The sequence below is a fragment of the Petromyzon marinus genome, chromosome 54 (genome assembly GCF_048934315.1).
Source record: "Petromyzon marinus isolate PM22_M1 ecotype Great Lakes invasive population chromosome 54, UKy_Petmar_22M1.pri1.0, whole genome shotgun sequence".
In the NCBI taxonomy this organism is placed as follows: domain Eukaryota; kingdom Metazoa; phylum Chordata; class Hyperoartia; order Petromyzontiformes; family Petromyzontidae; genus Petromyzon; species Petromyzon marinus.
Window position 1 is genome coordinate 7,105,796 of NC_133720.1, and position 18,799 is coordinate 7,124,594.

Genomic DNA, 18,799 nt, shown 5'->3' on the forward strand with positions numbered 1-18,799 from the left:
CCACCACACACAAACTCGCCTACCCCAACACACAAACTCGCCTACCCCAACACACAAACTCGCCTACCCCACCACACACAAACTCGTTTACCCCACCACACACACATGCAGGTGGCCATGCATCCACGTGTTCCCAGAGGCTTGTAAACGCCTTCCGGGCGCATGGGGGTGAAAGTGGTTTGGCGGTGGGTGGCTCCGCGTGCCCGCGCGCGTGTGCGTGCGCCCGCGCGCGCCCTTAAAATGTGTTACCTGGTGCGGTGTGTAAACGATATCGGCACTGGGGATACAAAGGCGGCAGGGTTCGGTGCTGGCCGCCCACACGTTCGTGTGCAGTGCCGGCCTTCATCGATCGATGCTCGCTAGCAGCACTTGCCCCAAAAGTCAGTCAAGGCTATAGGGGTGGGGAACCTTTGTCAATCTCTTTGTTTGCCCCATGGGTGTTCAGGCAATGGGGGCGGGGGGCACCTTTATCTTTGTGTGTGTGTGTTCGCCCACAGCACTTGTCCCAATAGTATGTGAAGGCTATAGGGGAGGAGATGGGACCTTTGTGTGTGTGTGTTTACCTACAGCACTTGTCCCAATAGTCTGTGAAGGCTATAGGGGAGGAGATGGGACCTTTGTATGTGTGTATGTTCGCACACAGCACTTGCCCCAATAGTATGTGAAGGCTATAGGGGAGGAGATGGGACCTTTGTGTGTGTGTGTGAAAGAGGGAAATCTTTGCCGGTTCTTTTTGCCGATGAGCCTCGCTTCACTGCCAAAGAGTTCAGGCATGCGCGAGATGAAACCTGCCACTCCCTCCCCCCTCCTCCCCAATCGTTTCCCAGCCAAAGACTTCTTTCCAGAAGACGGAGGTGGCTTGTGTCGCAGGCTCGCCACAGTCTCTGCTCTCTCCCACGTTCAGCTTCCAGCCTCCAGCCACACAAGGGTTGGGTTTGCTGCCGATGTTTTTGTCGTGTGGGTCGAGACCGTCTTACAGATGCACTTTCCCGGCCGCTCCCGTGTTGTTGTTTTTGTTGAACAACGCGCTAGAGGTGGATTATTATTACTGCTACTACTACTACGGCGCAGGCTCGCGAGAGATCGTGATGGATTGCGGTAGGCCTTCATCCAGCAGTGGATCGATCGTGGCCGATGATGACGACGACGATCAATGACCGAAGCTACACACTCGCACACAAAACCGTTAACAAGGTGGCCCACTGCTCACTGTACGCATGCATGTATGACTAAGAGCAGTTCACATGTAGATAACAACAACAACAATGTATGCACGCTGAACTTCTTTCCCACCGTACGTAGCCAACCGCGCTCATCGGAGGTGTGGCGGTAGCGGGGGGGGTAAGTACAACAAACGAAACACAAGAACATCAACTCGAAAGAAATTCGTTTTCAGTGTTGCCGTGACCCTCACCACCCACCCGCTCCCTCTAAATGTCCCTGCCTCGATGTTTCGACGATGTGGGGGGGGAGGGAGCTGTGCCGCAGTTGTACCGAGTGTCGCTTCGGCGCGACGTCCGACGTTTTGCGCCCCCCCCCCCACCGACCCACGTGTTATTTGCGAGCTTCGTTCGAGAAAAGGCAGTGTACAGGAGTCAACGCGGCCGGGCGGGCTTCCCTCTTCCCTAAAGAAGGCGCCCTCAACGTGGAGCGAAACGTCGGCCCAGACACCGCCCGGGGGTCCTACCGGTGAACAGGAGTCTCTGATGAGTCGTGGGGCCCGGCATGCCGGGCTCCACGTGCGCGCGCGTCTCTCGTTCGCAGGGCGGAGGCGACATGGACAGTCATGGGGCGAATTAATCCGCTTAATCGAGCAGAACAATCCGTGTTTTAACCATCACATTTTATGCGCATGAACTTCCAATTAGATTTTTAATAGAAAAAAATTGTGATCTTCATTAATTCGTCCATCCCTCTTCGTCCGCTCGCTAGAAACTCCCTGCTATCGTATGGCGGCTGCATAGCAACAACTCACGTCTACGACTCACGTCTACGACCCACGTCTACGACTCACGTCTACGACTCACGTCTTCGACTCACGTCTACGACTCACGTCTACGACTCACGTCTTCGACTCACGTCTTCGACTCACGTCTACGACTCACGTCTACGACTCACGTCTTCCCCGTCTACGACTCACGTCTACGACTCACGTCTACGACTCACGTCTTCCACGTCTACGACTCACGTCTTCGACTCACGTCTAAGACTCACGTCTTCCCCGTCTACGACTCACGTCTACGACCCACGTCTACGACCCACGTCTTCGACTCACGTCTACGACTCACGTCTACGACTCACGTCTTCGACTCACGTCTTCCCCGTCTACGACTCACGTCTACGACTCACGTCTATGACTCACGTCTACCCCGTCTACGACTCACGTCTATGACTCACGTCTTCGACTCACGTCTACGACTCACGTCTTCGACTCACGTCTACGACTCACGTCTACGACTCACGTCTTCGACTCACGTCTTCCCCGTCTACGACTCACGTCTACGACTCACGTCTTCCACGTCTACGACTCACGTCTTCCCCGTCTACGACTCACGTCTACGACTCACGTCTTCCACGTCTACGACTCACGTCTATGACTCACGTCTACGACTCACATCTACGACTCACGTCTTCCCACTCGGCTGGTCCGAGCCAGATATCCGCGCGTCAGGAGCGATGTCACTGCGATGTCGCTTACCCACGACGACCTTCAACTACTTTCTACCGTGGTTCCCCGTTCTATCTCGGCAGGAATCACCGCTCCTTTCAGTCTCAATCCTCGTGGTCTACCGCTGCCCCTGATCTCCACCTGATTTTGTGTTTCCCCCATGCTCCTCGTTCGTTCTCTCTCTCTGTGTCTGGTAATCACCGCTCCCTTCAATCTAAATCCTACTTCTCGTGGTCTACCGCTGCCGCGCCACAGCGCGTGGATTCATAGCGTTTGTTTCATTTGTGTTGCTGGCGACTTTGTGTATTTCATATCGGAATCGCCCGCAGTGCTGTTGCTGCTGGCGGCAATCAAAGTTGTTTAAAAAGTCAAAAAGTCGATCTCCCACCTGAAGGATGCAACAATGCTTGGGGGTGCAATCCACGCTGCCAACGTTCCCGACTCTCGCTGTACTCTGCCCAAACCCGGCCGCGTCGGTGGCCTCGCCAAAAAGGGTTCGAGTCGATCGGTAGAGCCCTCGCGGGTGGTGGGGTCAAGTGTGGGAACTCGCAGGCCCCCTATTTCGAGGCGTCCGGTCATCGCGTGTAAGGGGCCGTCCATAAATGACCTCACGCGATTTTGGACGATTTTTGACCACCCCCTCCTCCTCCTCCTCCTCGTCACACGGCGTCACAAAGAGTCAGACCCCCCCCCTCAAATATGACGTCACAAAGCTCTGTCCCCCCTCCCCCCCAAAAAAATAAAACATGCTTCAAATCGCTTTAAACGATTGTCATTGTAGTGCGTACTTAATGTGGCGCTGCACTCTGATGTTGTAAGAGAAAACATTTATTAAAAAGTCTATTTAATTAAGTTAGAACGTGTTGTCTATATTTATTTAAAGTTGCCCATTTTGATGTGACGTCACATTTCTCAACCCCCCCCCCCCTCCCCACGTCACACATCGTCACAAATGTCTGACCCCCGCCCCTAGGTGCGTGACGTCATTTATGGACGGCCCCTAAGAGCAGCTAAGGATACCCCCCTCGCCCACCCGTCAGCGGTGCCGTGAGCCAGCAATTTTCAGGGCTGCCACTTTATCCCTTCTAATTCATTCCAGCCGTGAGCGAGACACACAGGCAGAGAAAGAGAGAAGATCGTGCAGACACAATTATGACCTTGCTCTAACCAGACGGGGAAGTCAATGCAAAAAATTCAGTCGAACGTTTTCTTGGCAGTAGAGACTTGTAAAACTTGTATTGTCTAGACGGAAGTTTTGTTATGTAATTTGGCTTTCACATTCAAATGTTTTTTTTTTCATTTGCGTATAATTCATGAATCATGCTTTTTTATTATTATTACACACTTTTGTTATTACACTTGCCGTGCTGTCTGTTTATATGCTCTGGAATCTTTGAGGCTTAATATCTTCGGATGTACAAAGCCTAACGAGCTGAAACTTTCTCCACAGACTCACCGCCTCGAGTGAAAATTAAATATTTAATTAAAAGAAGCGGTCCAGGTCCGGCCCCATGGTGGTCCTATTCGTGTTTTTAAATACATTTTTAAAAATTAATAAAAGTGCATTTTACCCTGCCCCCCCCCAATTCGTGAAATTACGAATGGTCGCGCCCACCCACGACCGGCAAACGCCTGGTCCAATCAGAGCGGCTGTTGCTGGCCAGCCTATGACCAATGAAAAGAGCGCTTACGTCGCCGCTCGTCATGGCGCCGGAGCGGCCGCTGTGGCTTCACTCTTCCTTAGCGCGAGAGAGCAACAAGTACACTAAATAACAATTAGGTAATACAAAACAACAACAACAACAAGATTTTCAGTGCACTCGAAAGTATAAAATACATTCTTTAGACCCCGGAATTAATCGAATTTGATGTGCTCAATAAAAAAGTGAGTGGCTTCCTTTCGACATGTTCACATTTGTTGATGCGAGCCACGCTTTTATTGAGCACATCAAATTCGATTAATTCCGGGGTCAAAATTATTCATTTTATACTTTTGAGTGCAAACAAAAGTGTGCGTGCATTGAGAAGCTTGTTTTTTTTCTTCCCAATTTTTTTTTGGACTGAAGAGAGACACGCCACCGCAGTTGGTCCAATATACAGTAAAACCTTGGATTGCGAGTAACTTGGTCTGCGAGTGTTTTGCAAGACGAGCAAAATTTTTAAATATTAATTTTATAAACGAGCGAGAGGGTCTTGCAATACGAGTAGTACGTACGCATACGCTTTGTACTGCCGAGCGTCACGTGATCACAACTGATATACGAGTGCTTTGGATTACAAACACGTTTCCGGAACGAATTATGCTCGCAATCCAAGGTTTTACTGTATTTCATTCGCAGATCGGGCACGTGGTTAAGTTAAATAATGGCCGACGGAGTTCCAGGAGTCTCGTCGACGACCGCTGTCGTCCAACGCAGCAGTCTGTTTTGGAGCAGAACTCGCGTCGCTCTGATACGCGAAGAGTTACGGGCGAGCCTTCGATTTATTAAAACGGAGAGCTGGGTCTACTATTTGTTCTCATTATCGCGAGCCTCGGTCTGTCCACTGCTGGATCGAGGCGTTGCCATCGCCCCTCTCCTGCAATCCGGCTCAACTCCTGGAATGTGAACCGATCACACCGACTCCTTGATATATAGATGAAGGCAATGATCCCCCACGTAGCCTTAACATACCGTACCTGTAAACCCATACGGTGCACCCATATTCTTGTGCAGGGAAATTGAGTTTTCAGGCCCAAATGGCATACATCCGTTTCAATATGGGCAAAAAAGAATAATACGGCCAAATAAAAAAAGTCGTAGGACAGATGTTTTTTTATTTACTCTGGAGAGTAGCTATCCCCATAGCAGCCGACAAATTTGATCCGGAATTTAGACACTCTTGGTACAGATCACAAATTACACATCCACATCCGGTTTTTCAAACAAGCCACACCATAAAAGTCTGTACGCAATGTGTTCATGTACAAACAGGATTGGAATGTACAGTACATGAATGCTAGTGTATTGTTTAACCCTTCATAATTTTCTGTGTTTATTATTGTACATTTACAACATGTGCGTGCATCCACATCAAGCAAGCAGTAGCATCAGCATGCAAGATCAGACAGTATAGCATGATAAGTAGCATCATTGAAACCAATTATCAACACATTCCTGCGGAGGGAGCTGGTGGGAACGTTGGGTTGCTCGGTCAATGGCCAGGGTCAACGGCGGCGTGGTGTATTCCGCAAATATGCCAGACTGTGAGGGCGGGCACAAGCCGGCGTGAGTAGGTTAAACATTGAGTTTTATAAGGGCACCACGGGGTGACCAGCCCCTCCCTAACCAGCCCCACCCCTCCCACCCCTCCCACCCCCCACCCAGCCCCACCCTCCCCACCCCCCACCCAGCCCCACCCTCCCCAACCAGCCCCACCCTCCCCACCCAGCCCCTCCCCACCCTCCTCACCCAGCCCCTCCCCACCATCCACTCCCCACTCTCCCCAGCCCCTCCCCTCCCCATCCAGCCCTTCCCCACCCTCCCCTCTCCACCCAGCCCCACCCCTCCCATTTTATCCGGGTGTCCGGATACACGTGGACAGACACCCACAGACATACACTATTAATCGTCTGCCTCCTGTGAATTAATCCCGGATGGGCTTCCAGTCCACTACGTTTCCTACCAGTAAAATCAATACAACAGTTTTTTGTTTGGAACGTAATTTTTGTCTCTTTGTGTTTCTCTCTCTTGTGATAGGACTTTGTAGGATGCACGTTGAGATTTAGGACACGGGGTGACCGATAAGGTCTGAATTGGTCTGTAATGAGGTAGCCACTGATAAGGGGTTGACAGGTATGAAATACTGTTGGGGCAAGTGCTGTTAGCGAATAGCAACTATGAAGGCCGGCACGGCGCACGACGGGGTTGGCTACGTACGGTGCGAAAGAAGTTAATTTATTATCGCGTATTTTAGTTGATTTGTCTTATTGTGTGTGCTGATTCGGTCGCATCATCTGTGAGTACGAAAGCGTACGCGTTTGTGGGAAGCATATATATGGGTTTTTTGTCTAACCAGCGCTGTTATATTTGTCACGATAGGGGTTTCTTGTCGATTACAGCTTCGCTGAACAGGGGGCTGAACATCGTCAATGGCTGCACGTGGCTTATTCGAACCACTAGAGGCGCCAATACAATGACAACAATGCATCAAGAGAGCGGATGAAACCGCTGCTAGCAGTTCAGATAATCGTCACTGGTGTTGGCGGTGAGCAGGAACCAAACTCTACCCAATGTGCCACCGCTCCCCACCATCTACACAAGAGACACAGACACGTACCTATTTTTCCACTCGACAACCAAGCCGTGCCGGAGTCACACCGAGGCTCCAGGTTGTCCCCTTCCCCCCCCCCCCCACTGCTCAACCCGAGCCGTGCCGCTTTACGTCACACGCAAGCGAACGAGTCGGGTGCGTCGAGAAGGCAAGGATGTGACGCACGGGAAAAGACCAGGGAACGGCAGAGGGAAGAGAGTAGATAAAGAATGGAGGCAGTAAGAGGAAGAGGATGGGAAATGAACAGAGAAACGGGAGTAGCAGGGTATGGAGAGATGAGAGGGAGGTGGAAGGAGCCTCCACGCTGCTGCTGCACTAAGAGGCGGCGTCTGTTTTCACAGTGGGCGGGGAGACGGGAGGGTTTCAGCGTGGGGGGTGACCATACAAGCCACGTGATGTACGGTGAGGCTTGAGCTGGTTTCGATAGACAGAGTTCTATAAATAAGAGAGGGAGAGGGGTTCAGAGTGGGTGTGGTCACAACAAGCCACGTGGTTTACGGGAGGCTTCAGCTGATGATAATAAACAGATCTATTGATGAGAGGGGAGGGTCAAAGTGGGTGTGGCCACAACAGAAGTAACGTGGTTTACGGGAGGCTTTTGCTGATTTTGATAATGGTGGTTTTATTTTCTTTTTACAGTGCAGTCGTAACGAGAAGGCTGATACGTCATTGTACATATACGTATGCTTTTTGACGATGGGCTCTGGCCATATCACACAGCATGTGCCCGATCTATTCATTTCTCGCAAGCTAAGCAGGTTGGAGCCTGGACACACAGTTACACCACACACATAGCTAGATAAAGATCCCCTCCAGATAGCCTTGACATACTTTTGGGGCAAGTGCTGTTCGCGAGCATCTATGAATGCCGGAACGGTATACAAGGGGGTGGGTGGCCAGCTGCCAACACAGACAGAGAGAGACACACATACGGACGAGAGGCAATCAAGTAACCAAATTCAACACTGCCAATTCGTTGGTGACAAATACGGCGAGCACAGAGAGCGTGGCTGATCCATCTTCTCGGTGCCCGTTGCCCTAAGCTGTTAATGTGACACGGCTACTCACGTGATAACAGCTGCCCGAATAAACAACATCAACAATTATAACAAATGGCTCTGCAAACAGCAACACACGTGTGTGTGTATATATCTACGTTTCTATCATTATTACGTATAGCCTTGACCGACTGTTGGGGCAAGTGCTGTACGCGAGAAACGAGGACAAAGATCCCCCGTATAGCCTTGACAGACTGTATGGGCAAGTATTGTTAACGAGCACCTATGAAGGCCAGAACGGCACACGAGGGGGTGGGTGGTCAGCACCACGCCCGACCGCCTTTGGCTCCCCAGTGGCGATGTTTACACACCGCACCAGGTACTCATTTGAGGCTGAGTCGACCTAGGGGAGGCCCAGGACCGGTTCAGATAATCGTCACTGGTGTTGGCCGTGCACGGGAATCGAACCCGGGTCGCCAGGTTCATAGCGCAGCGTAGCGCTAACCGCGACACTACCGCTCCCCACGCACACACACGCACGCACACACACTTACCCACACACACGCACATACATACACGTACCCACACACACACACGCAAAAGCAGTAAGCCGATATTTATTTATTTATTCCTTCCCGGCCACGATTGTTGCGCAATTTTCGCCGGTGCCGAGGCCCCTCCCCCGGGGACATTTAAAGGGGAGACGAAGCGGCCAGCAACATCCAGCGCGGTGAGAGAGAGAGAGAGAGACGAGAGAGCGAGAGAGACCAGAGAGAGAGAGCGAGAGACGAGAGAGAGAGACACGAGAGAGAGAGCGAGACCCAGAGAGAGCGAGACGAGAGAGAGAGACGAGAGAGAGACGAGGCCCCTCTTTCCCCCTTCCTCTGGCCGACCGCGCAAGGCAGCCGGAGCGCCCTCGCCCCGACTCAGGAACCCGGCAGAGGAACCCGGCAGAGGAACCCGAACCCGGCAGAGGAACCCGGTAGAGGAACCCGGCAGAGGAACCCGAACCCGGCAGAGGAACCCGGCAGAGGAACCCGGCGCCGCAGGTACCAAACACGCAGTGGCGGCACGACGATGGTCGACTGCACTTTGTTCTTGTCGATTATAAGACGCGTATTCTCTAACTGTTTTCCGGATTATTAGACGTGCATTTTTTAACATTCTCTCGATCATAAGATGCGTATTCTCTAACGTGTTTTCCGGATTATAAGGCGCGTCATTCCTACATTTTCGATTATAAGACGCGTATTTTCTCAAATGTTTTCCCGATTATAACACGCGTATTTTCTAACATATTCTCCGGATTATAAGACGCGTCTTTTCTGGCATTTCCTCTCGCTTATAAGACGCGTATTCAGTAACATGTTATCCGGATTATAAGACGCGGCTTTTCTAACATTATCTCGATTATAAGACGCGCATTTTATGACATGTTCCCCCGGTTGTAAGACGCGCCTTGCCAACCGTGCCTTCTGTTTCCTGAAAGTAAAAGTTGTGGGGAGAGGTCGCGTCTTACAATCTGGTAGGTTTGAGGGTGCGTCTTACAATCCGATAGGCGTGTGTGTGTGTCAGTGTGTGTGTCAGTGTGTGTGTCATTGTGTGTATGTGTGTCAGTGTGTGTGTCAGTGTGTGTGTCAGTGTGTGTGTGTCAGTGTGTGTATGTATGTCAGTATGTGTGTCAGTGTGTATGTGTCAGTGTGTATGTGTGTCAGTGTGCGTGTGTGCGTCTTTGGGAGCGGTAGTGTAGCGGTTAACGCGCTGCGCTACGAACCTGGCAACCCGAGTTCGATTCATCACGTCCACCACCAGTGACGATTATCTGAACCGGTTGTGGGCCTCCGCTAGGTCGACTCAGCCTCAAATGAGTGCCTGGTGCAGTGTGTAAACATCGCCACGAGGGAGACAAAGGCGGCCGGGCGTGGTTGCTGGCCACCCACCCCCTTGTATGCCGTGCCGGCCTTCATAGGTGCTCGCTAGCAGCACTTGCCCCTACAGTCTGTTACAGGCTACACACGGGGGGATCTTTGACTTTTACTTCACACGTAGCCGTGGTATGGGTGTCGGCTGCGGAGAGCGCCGTCTGTAACAGCTGACCGCTCAAAATTGCATCGCCTATCCCATCCTCGAAATGGTAGTCTGTGACAAACCCGCCAAACTTCATTGGTGCTGCTCGCTAACAGCACTTGCCCCAACAGTCCTTTTTTTGAAGGCCATACGGGGTGGTGGGTGAGTTGAGATCGTTGTCTTTGCCCTCTTACAGCAGCCGTATCCATGAGGTCGTGCAGCAGTCATTCTCTATCCGGATTGATCGGTGGGTTGCGCACATTGTACGGCAGCTGACGCCCGTAGCCCACAGCCTGCAGTAAGGCGAAGAGGGGGGGGTTGGTTGTTTGCATGCCATCATTGGTAGGGTGTGGGCGGGAGTGGTTGGCGCCCTGTGTTAATAAAAGTTTGTCCGCCACGGCCCGTGTCACGTTTGGGGGTTAGAGCAATGTGAAGTCGCGCACCAGCCGTGGTGCACGCTGGCTGCTGCTGCTGCTGTATATCCCCGTTCTCGCCGTGTGTATAGACAAACTCTGGCTGTAGGTGCGTCGCTATGCCTGTCTTACGTCTGCCGTGAACATTGGCGCGTGGCCAAATATGTAAAGTCCGCAATGCGCTCGATTTGCTCAGTTCTCGCGAGCCAAGCAGGGGTTTGAGTCCGGATAAGGGGCCGTCCATAAATGACGTCACGCACCTATTTTTTTTGGGGGGGGTCAGTCATTTGTGACGATGTGTGACGAAGGGGGGGGGGGGGTTTGAGAAATGTGACGTTACATCAAAATGCGCAACTTTAAATAAATATAGACAACACGTTCTAACTTAATTAAATAGACTTTTTAATAAATGTTTTCTCCTACAACATCAGAGTGCAGCGCCACATTAAATACGCACAACCAAGACAATAGTTTAAAGTTATTTGAAGCATGTTTTATTTTTGGGGGGGGGGGCAGAGCTTTGTGACGTCATATTTGAGGGGGGGGTCTGACTTTTTGTGACGCCGTGTGACGACGAGGAGGAGAGGGGGGGTAAAAAATCGTCCAAAATCGCGTGACGTCATTTATGGACGGCATTAACAGGTGCTATAGGCTGCGGGCGCCGTGCCGGCATTCACTGGCGCTACTCGCTTAACGGCACTTGCCCCGTCGGGCTGTTAAGGCTATACGGGGGGTGGGATCTTTGCCTTTATTTGGAAACGCACAGAGAGAGAGAAGGGGAGGGGGGTGGTGTGAATTCCCCTCTGATTGGCTTGAATCACAACGATCGAGGTGGCATCCTAACTCGCGTACAGCTGGGACGCGACAGCTGTTGGCACTCGCACGGCAATCGGCCACAACACAACGCTGGCAGCAACTTCCCCTTATGTCGACACGACAACCACCCCTCCCCTGTGGGGGGGGGGGGTTATTTATTTAGTTATTTCATAAAGGTACAAAGATCCCATTGCATTGCCTTAACAGACTGTGGGTGCGGTTAGCGGTCACGAATGAAGGCCGGCACGGCACACGAGCGGGTGGGTGGCCAACGCCACGCCCGGCCGCCTTTGTCTCTTGCCAGCGGCGATGTTTTCTCATTCGAGGCTGAGTCGACCTGGGGGAGGCTTAGGAGGCAGATCAGAGATCATCGTCACCCGTGTTGGCAGTGAGCAGGGGTGTCAAATCGCGGGTCATCGAGTTTGTAGCGCGGCGCCCTAACCGCTGTGCCCCCCGCTCCCCACTAACTACGAAAGAGACACAGGCACACATACGTATTTTTCCACTGGACCAACAACCGAGCCGTGCCGGAGCCATGCCGAGGCTCCATGTTAAAATAATTAACCCTGCCCCTGGCCCTTGCTTAGCCCCGAGTCACTCTCAGACGTCTTGTGGTGAGGCCAGCGTATCGCGGGTTCGGTTCCGGCTCGGCTCGGCAAAATAGCCAGTGGGAAATTAACAACAACAACAAAAACCGCACCGTGAGGGACCTGTGCTGGCTCGGCTCGGATGTTGCCAGTGGTACGAGGAGGCAAAGAGAAAGAGAAGCGAGGTAGCCAAAAAAGGTGGCTCGGCACGGAGAGAGACACCGGGACGGCACTGCCCAGGGCCTGGGCTCCAATTCTGGGTTTCTGAGCCGTCTAAATGACGGGGATTCGAGTGCAAGCGAGCTGACGGTCCCCACTCGGTCACCAGTCACCTACACAGAGACCCGTAGACTAGCATAGAGACCCGTAGACTAGTTAGAGACATTCATAGACTTACGTGGAGACCCATAGACTCACACAGCGAGCCGTAGGGCTCACATAGAGACACGTAGACTCACACGGAGATCTATAGACTCACATACAGACACACGTAGACTCACACGAAGACCCATAGACGCACATAGAGACCCATAGACTCACACAGAGACCCATAGACTCACATAGAGACACACACAGACTTACAGAGAGACCCATAGACTCACACAGAGACCCATAGACTCACACAGAGACCCATAGACTCACACAGAGACCCACAGACTCACACAGAGACCCATAGACTCACATAGAGACACACACAGACTCACAGAGAGACCCATAGACTCACACAGAGACCCATAGACTCACACAGAGACCCATAGACTCACACAGAGACCCACAGACTCACACAGAGACCCATGACTCACAGAGAGACCCATAGACTCACACAGAGACCCATATACTCACATAGATACCCATAGACTCATACAGAGACCCAGAGACTCACACAGAGACCCATAGACTCACACAGAGACCCATAGACTCACATAGAGACACACACAGACTCACAGAGAGACCCATAGACTCACACAGAGACCCATAGACTCACATAGAGACACACACAGACTCACACAGATACCCACAGACTCACACAGAGACCCACAGACTCACATAGAGACACACACAGACTCACACAGAGACCCATAGACTCACATAGAGACACACACACAGACTCACACAGAGATACGATGGAGACATCGCGGCGACGACGATGCACTCCGCCTCCTACCGAGGTGGTTGTCTTGCCTGGCCGCCTGAGCGTGGCCATTGTCACGTGTTGGCTTTCGCGACCGATTTTACGCGCCTCATGTTTGACGACTGCGTTCACATTGACGCGATCTAACCCTAAACAAACCCCCATATCACGGGTGACTATTGCACTTGCTCCACTGCGTCTGCATCAGCCGTACGACCAGACGAAGAAGGCTGCTGCTGCTTTGCATAAGGGACCTCCTCTAGGCGGAGGAGCTGGAGACAAAAGCCTCCCCCCCCCCCCCCCCGATAGAACGATTTGCGGGCTCTCAATACTAAAAACAACGGTTCAGAGCCACTGGTTCAGGCGAAGCAAACTCCGGACCTGGTTTCGGCCCTTCCTGGCCCTCATCGGCAGCGGGTTCCTTGTCTATAAACAATAAAAGGGCCTTTCATTATTAGTTGACAAGCATTGGTTCAAGCAGAGCCTGCCTGCTGACGAGACACTAAATGTCGATACTGCTTTGCTTAGCGTTGAAGCAGACCACGCTGCTGATTAAGATATCGCTTCGGCACAAGAGGCGATGGGGTTCTTGTCTAATATAATCACAAACGTGACTTTACCGAAAAAAACAATGAATAATCACAGGACTTGGGATCGTGTTGTTGTTGTTGTGCTGAGAGATGAAGAGGGGAAGGATGGGGGTGGGGGAGGTGTTTTGGGTTAAATCGCGTTATTGTTGAAATGCGTCGTTAAACCCGCCACCACCCGACACAGACAACTAGTAAGGGTTGTCACGTAAACAGAACGTGGCCAATTCGTCACTTGTACAGCACTAGTGTGTAGTGTATAGTGTAGTGTATAGTAGTGTAGTGTATAGTGTAGTGTATAGTGTAGTGTGTTGTGTAGTGCATAATGTAGTGTACTCATACAGCACACCAGTGTGTTGGAGAGCCAAGCCACAACATTTTAAATCCGAGTACGACGTTTCGCCAATAATTATAACCAGCTTCATCAGGCGACAGCCAGATTTGTGTGTATTTACGCGATCTAACAAAAAAAAACCTCTATTATGGATGATATTGGCCGCGGAAGTCTACGTGTTAAACATCCTTTATAAATGTCCCGATAATAACAGACGCGTTTCTCAATAATAACAGACGCGTTTCTCAGCAGCTATCGTTCGTGATAGTCGGGTCACTTCTGAAAAACATTTTTTTTAATAACCTTGGTGGGCGTCGCCTGGTAGAATGGGGATGGTCTAAGTTGTATTTGTTAGTGTCTGGGTGATTTGTTTACTCCGTCTTGTGTTTTTGAACTCGATATCGTGTTGTCTGCACTGTTTGTTGTTGTAACGTTGTCACCCGCCAGCTTGCTGGACATCTGCGCAAAAGTTGCTTGACGGCTCGTCGGATTCCTCCGGTCTAAATCAAGAGTACGATGCTGGCTTCGAGCGAGCGGACGGAACCCCCGGGGGCCGAGTTGCTCGCTACCTTAGCAGTGCCAGGCGAGGCTGCGCGCGAAAGTTGGTGTGACAACGTTTGCGTCGTGGAGTTTTCAGTCGTTCATTTGCAGCCACCCGTGAAGGACGGCTGAAGATGGCATTCACGTCTCTCTCTGTCCGTCTCCCCATCCATATACACCCATCTCCATTCCTATGGACATGTCCAATACCCATCCATGTATGTGTATCCCTATCTGTCCATCTACTCGTGTGGGTGTCTGTATTTGCTACGTGTGTGTTAAACTCATTTTGCACCGCACGTCGCCAACCGCGCTAATCGGAGGTACGAGGCAAGGACAACAAACTAACACACAAAAAGCAGAAGTAACGAAAGGAATTTTCAATCTAGACGATTATTTAAAAGCGCATAGCTCCCAGCGGCTTTGAAATCTGGGAAGGAAGAGCGTTCCAGACGGCCGCAGAAGAAGCGCACGCGAATGCGAGGATGAAGGCCACTTCTGTTGTGGCCGAAACGTCGTGATTTTTGTCGTTTTATTTTTTACCTACGTGACTTTTCCGAATAGAACCAAAGAGTGTGAATCCTTGCAGTCACAAAAGCTTCAAATCTAGAATTGATTACCGGAGTGTCTCTCTCTCTCTATAAATACATTTCTTTATTATTTTGCACTGCCTGACAATTCTTTTTTTTGTGAGCCTCGCTTCATTTCTGCTGACGGTTCAATCCCTGGAAAACGCAAACACCCACACACACAAAACCCACTCCAAATCTTTGCTGCTCAATTGCTGCTGCTGCTTCTGCTGCTGTCACTACCTCATCTTCCACCTTTGACGGAGCGGTCAAACTCGTTCGCGTCAGCGTTCGCCCGCTCGCAAATCAATTTATTTCATCCAAAAGGTCATTCACGGGTTCGACTTAATTTAGCCGACAGCGAGAAAGCGCCTCCGACAGCGACGCGCCGTCGAGGGAGACGGAGCGATCATTCGAGATCGGCTCCTCGCGTGCAGCAGTGTTGGTGCATCGTGGGATCACGACAGGTGGCTTGCGGGGAGAGGGAAGGGGGGGGGGAGGTCTTCAGCCAGCAGTGGATAGACAATGACGAGGTTGATTGTCCCAGGTCCCATGCGAAGAGTGGACAGAACGTCACCCGTTCGCCTTTCGTTTCTCTGCAGGCAAACTGAAAAATTCCGAACGTGAATTGGCAGCTCTCGTTTAGATTGTTTTGTGCTTTAAAAAAAAAAATCGAAATTGCATATTTTCGTCCGAGGGTCATATACACAATTCACGAGAATAATAAAAGAATTAACGGAAGCCCTTATATCGCTAAACCTGGGAAATATGACATCTGCCGTGGCTGATGATGACAATGATGACGATGATGGAGCACGGATCATAGTTAACTGGAGCCCGTACGCTTGGACGCATTTATGTAACGTGTACGCACGCGCCTGCGTTGAACTTCTTTCGCAAAGCATACGCAGCCGGCCGTGCTAATCGGAGGTACACAGAGAGAGGAAGAGAGAGACAGAGAGAGAGACACAGAGAGAGAGCGCGAGGCAGTCGGTGAGCGGCAGAGGAGAAGCGACAGGGTGTCGCGCCCAGACTTGCACAGGGGCTTAGGGAGGATGAGTTGGATGGAGAATGATCATGACGACGACGCCTGTGGTGATTCAATGATGCCAGGTTCTGTTCCATCGTTAGTTATCGCCGTCACGTCAGCAAATAAGCGATGCATATCATCTGTAACTGCTCCGATTAGCACGGCTGGCGAAAGGAGTTCAACATGCCTAGCAGTGGATCACCTTGTTCATGTTTTTTTGTTGCGTGTGTGAATAGCTCATCGTAGTCATCATCAGCCACGATCGATCCACTGCTGGATGATGGCCTACCCAAAGCCGTCGCCATCTCTCACAGCACCTGCGACGTAACAAACAATCCACCCCCAGCGCTAGCTCTACACACGAGGAGCCGATTCCAATCGCTCCTTCTCCTCGGCGGACGTCTCTACTCGGATGCGCTTCCATTCCCTGGCTGTGCCAACTCCGTCATTATTATACCGCACGTCACTCACAGCGCCAACGGTGGCTAGGAGATGTTAACTACCTCGCCTGGTGTGCAGGAGGTCGTGGGTTCGATCGCGACCCTGACGCCTGCTGCTGTATATTTGGAGTTCGCGTGTCTCTCTCCCATCATCATCACGGTGGCTAGGAGATGTTAACTGCCTCGCCTGGTGTACAGGAGGTCGTGGGTTCGATCTAGACCCTGACGCCTGCTGCTGTATATTTGAAGTTTGCGTGTCTCCTCTCTCCTCGTGGTCGCGTGGATTTTTCTCCGGGTCCTCCGGTTTCTCCGTCTAACATTTCGAGTCGTCATCACCACGCGTTTAGAGTGTTTGACTGCTGTACATTTCCACGTGATGATGATGATGATAAGCCACTTCGTTGGGCTATCGTTTGTGGCCAGGTCGCTTCTGAAAACTAGCTGTACAGCTCAGTGGGCCTTACATGGTAAAACAAAAAAAAGTTTTCATATTTATTATTTACTCTTGACCAGACGGACATCCATCGACCCTTATAGCGATGACTTGCCCTACCCAAGCCAGTCTGACTGATGTCACTAAAACCGCGCATGCGCTCTCCAATCCACGTGTCCCCCCCCCCCCCCTCTCTCTCTGTGTCTGTGTGTCTCCTGATGTAAATTCCATTGTTTTTGCACCTTCCTCTACACTATGAAGATCGCCTGAAATCAACCGCGCCGCGACTCGCAAACCGGACGGTAGGCCACCTCGTCCGTCCATTATGAAGGGCTGCTTCAAAAACACGTGAACACTTAAATGGAACTCTCGTTTTTTAATGGGAAAAGGAACGGATAATTATAATAACAACGCTGTAACGTGATAACAAATGTAACGTTAATAGCTTCCACAAGCCAAAGAGTCTCCACTTGTTCGCCATCATTGTCAACACGTGTCTGGAATCTTCTCCAATACCACGAGAGGCGCATTGCTTTGTAGCATCGTTGCCAATTCACGGAAGTGTTAACATTTTATTTGAAGCACCCTTGTATAAGCTCAGAGACAGGGTAAAAAGCACACACGTGTAGTTTAACACGTGGCAGGCTTTCCCGACCAATATCATCCATAATAGAGGGGTTTTTTAAGGGGGGGGGGGGGGGAGGGTGGGATTAGATCGCGTAAATACACACGTGTACATGGGGTCCATTCCTACACCTTAGACCGGTCTTAAATTACCTGGCCAACCCCACTCCGCTTCCCACAGAAAATCCCTTTCTCCCCCTCCGACCGCGCGCTCCGATGAGAGTCCGGCGTGCCTGATGATTTTCGTCGATGCCCGCTGGCCCACAATGTCAGAATGTTGCAATGCGTGGCCCGAGTGAGGACGTGGAATCAAAACAAAGTGCGGATGTCGTGGGGTTTACTCTGCAACGCACAAACGCCACGTGCCGAACTAATTAGCGAATTGCCACGTTTTGTTGACGCGACACAGCCGTGTATAACGACACACATTCATATTAGCGCGCTTCGAAACCAAACAAAAATAACTTTTATTGTGGAATTAAAAACTAATATTTTATTCAACAAAAAATATTTTTTTAAAGTAGTTACGCGGTTAAAGTCTGGCGCTGAGTTTCGCGATGGGCGCGCGGAGGAATTCTCACGCGCTCCGACAAACTTTGGGGGGGGGGGGGGTGGGGGGGTTGGTAGGCGAAGTTTTCGCTCGATTTGAGCCATCACGGATAAATTAGAAAACTTCAACCTGTCACCTCCGTCTCGTCCGCCCTGCCGCGCCCGTTCCCGCCCGTCCGGTTGTGGCCATCGCTAACCTCGGCTTGAATGTCGTCGTTGTCATCGTCGTTGTTACGCCTAGGTTTACTTCGCTTCATGCGGTAGCAGGAGTGGTTGTAGTAGATGCGTTCCAAAAAAATAATAAAAGGGGGGCGCGCACCAAGCGAAATCGCCTAGCTCGGAACGCACACAATGCACAGCGTCCGTTTATTATGCCGGGGTGCTTCAAAAAATGTCATCACTTATCAGTGACTATCGTTTTTAATGGGAAAAGAACGGATAGTACTGCACTGTAACATGGTAACAAATTACACAGTACACAATGTTGTATCTCTGTGTGTTTATATGTATGTGTCTCTGTATGTATCTGTGTCCGTGTGTGTATCTCTGTGTGTACATGTGTGTGTGTCTCTGTGTGTGTGTCTGTATGTGTGTGTGGGGAGCGATGGTGTAGCGTTTAGCGCGCTGCGCTATGAACCTGGCGACCCGGGTTCGTCCCGCTTACGGCCAACACCAGTGACGATTATCTGAACCGGTCTCGG

At 51.1% G+C, this 18,799-nt stretch overlaps 1 protein-coding gene across 1 annotated transcript in view; it reads left to right on the plus strand.

Moving 5' to 3' along the window:
- The first annotated feature begins 8,640 nt into the window (after positions 1-8,640).
- Positions 8,641-18,799, plus strand: part of LOC116954224 (uncharacterized) — a 32,836-nt gene continuing 22,677 nt past the window's right edge. The window contains exon 1 of the mRNA XM_032974784.2: positions 8,641-9,026. The gene's annotated coding sequence lies outside the window, so the exon portion shown is untranslated. The remainder of the gene's footprint in view (positions 9,027-18,799) is intronic.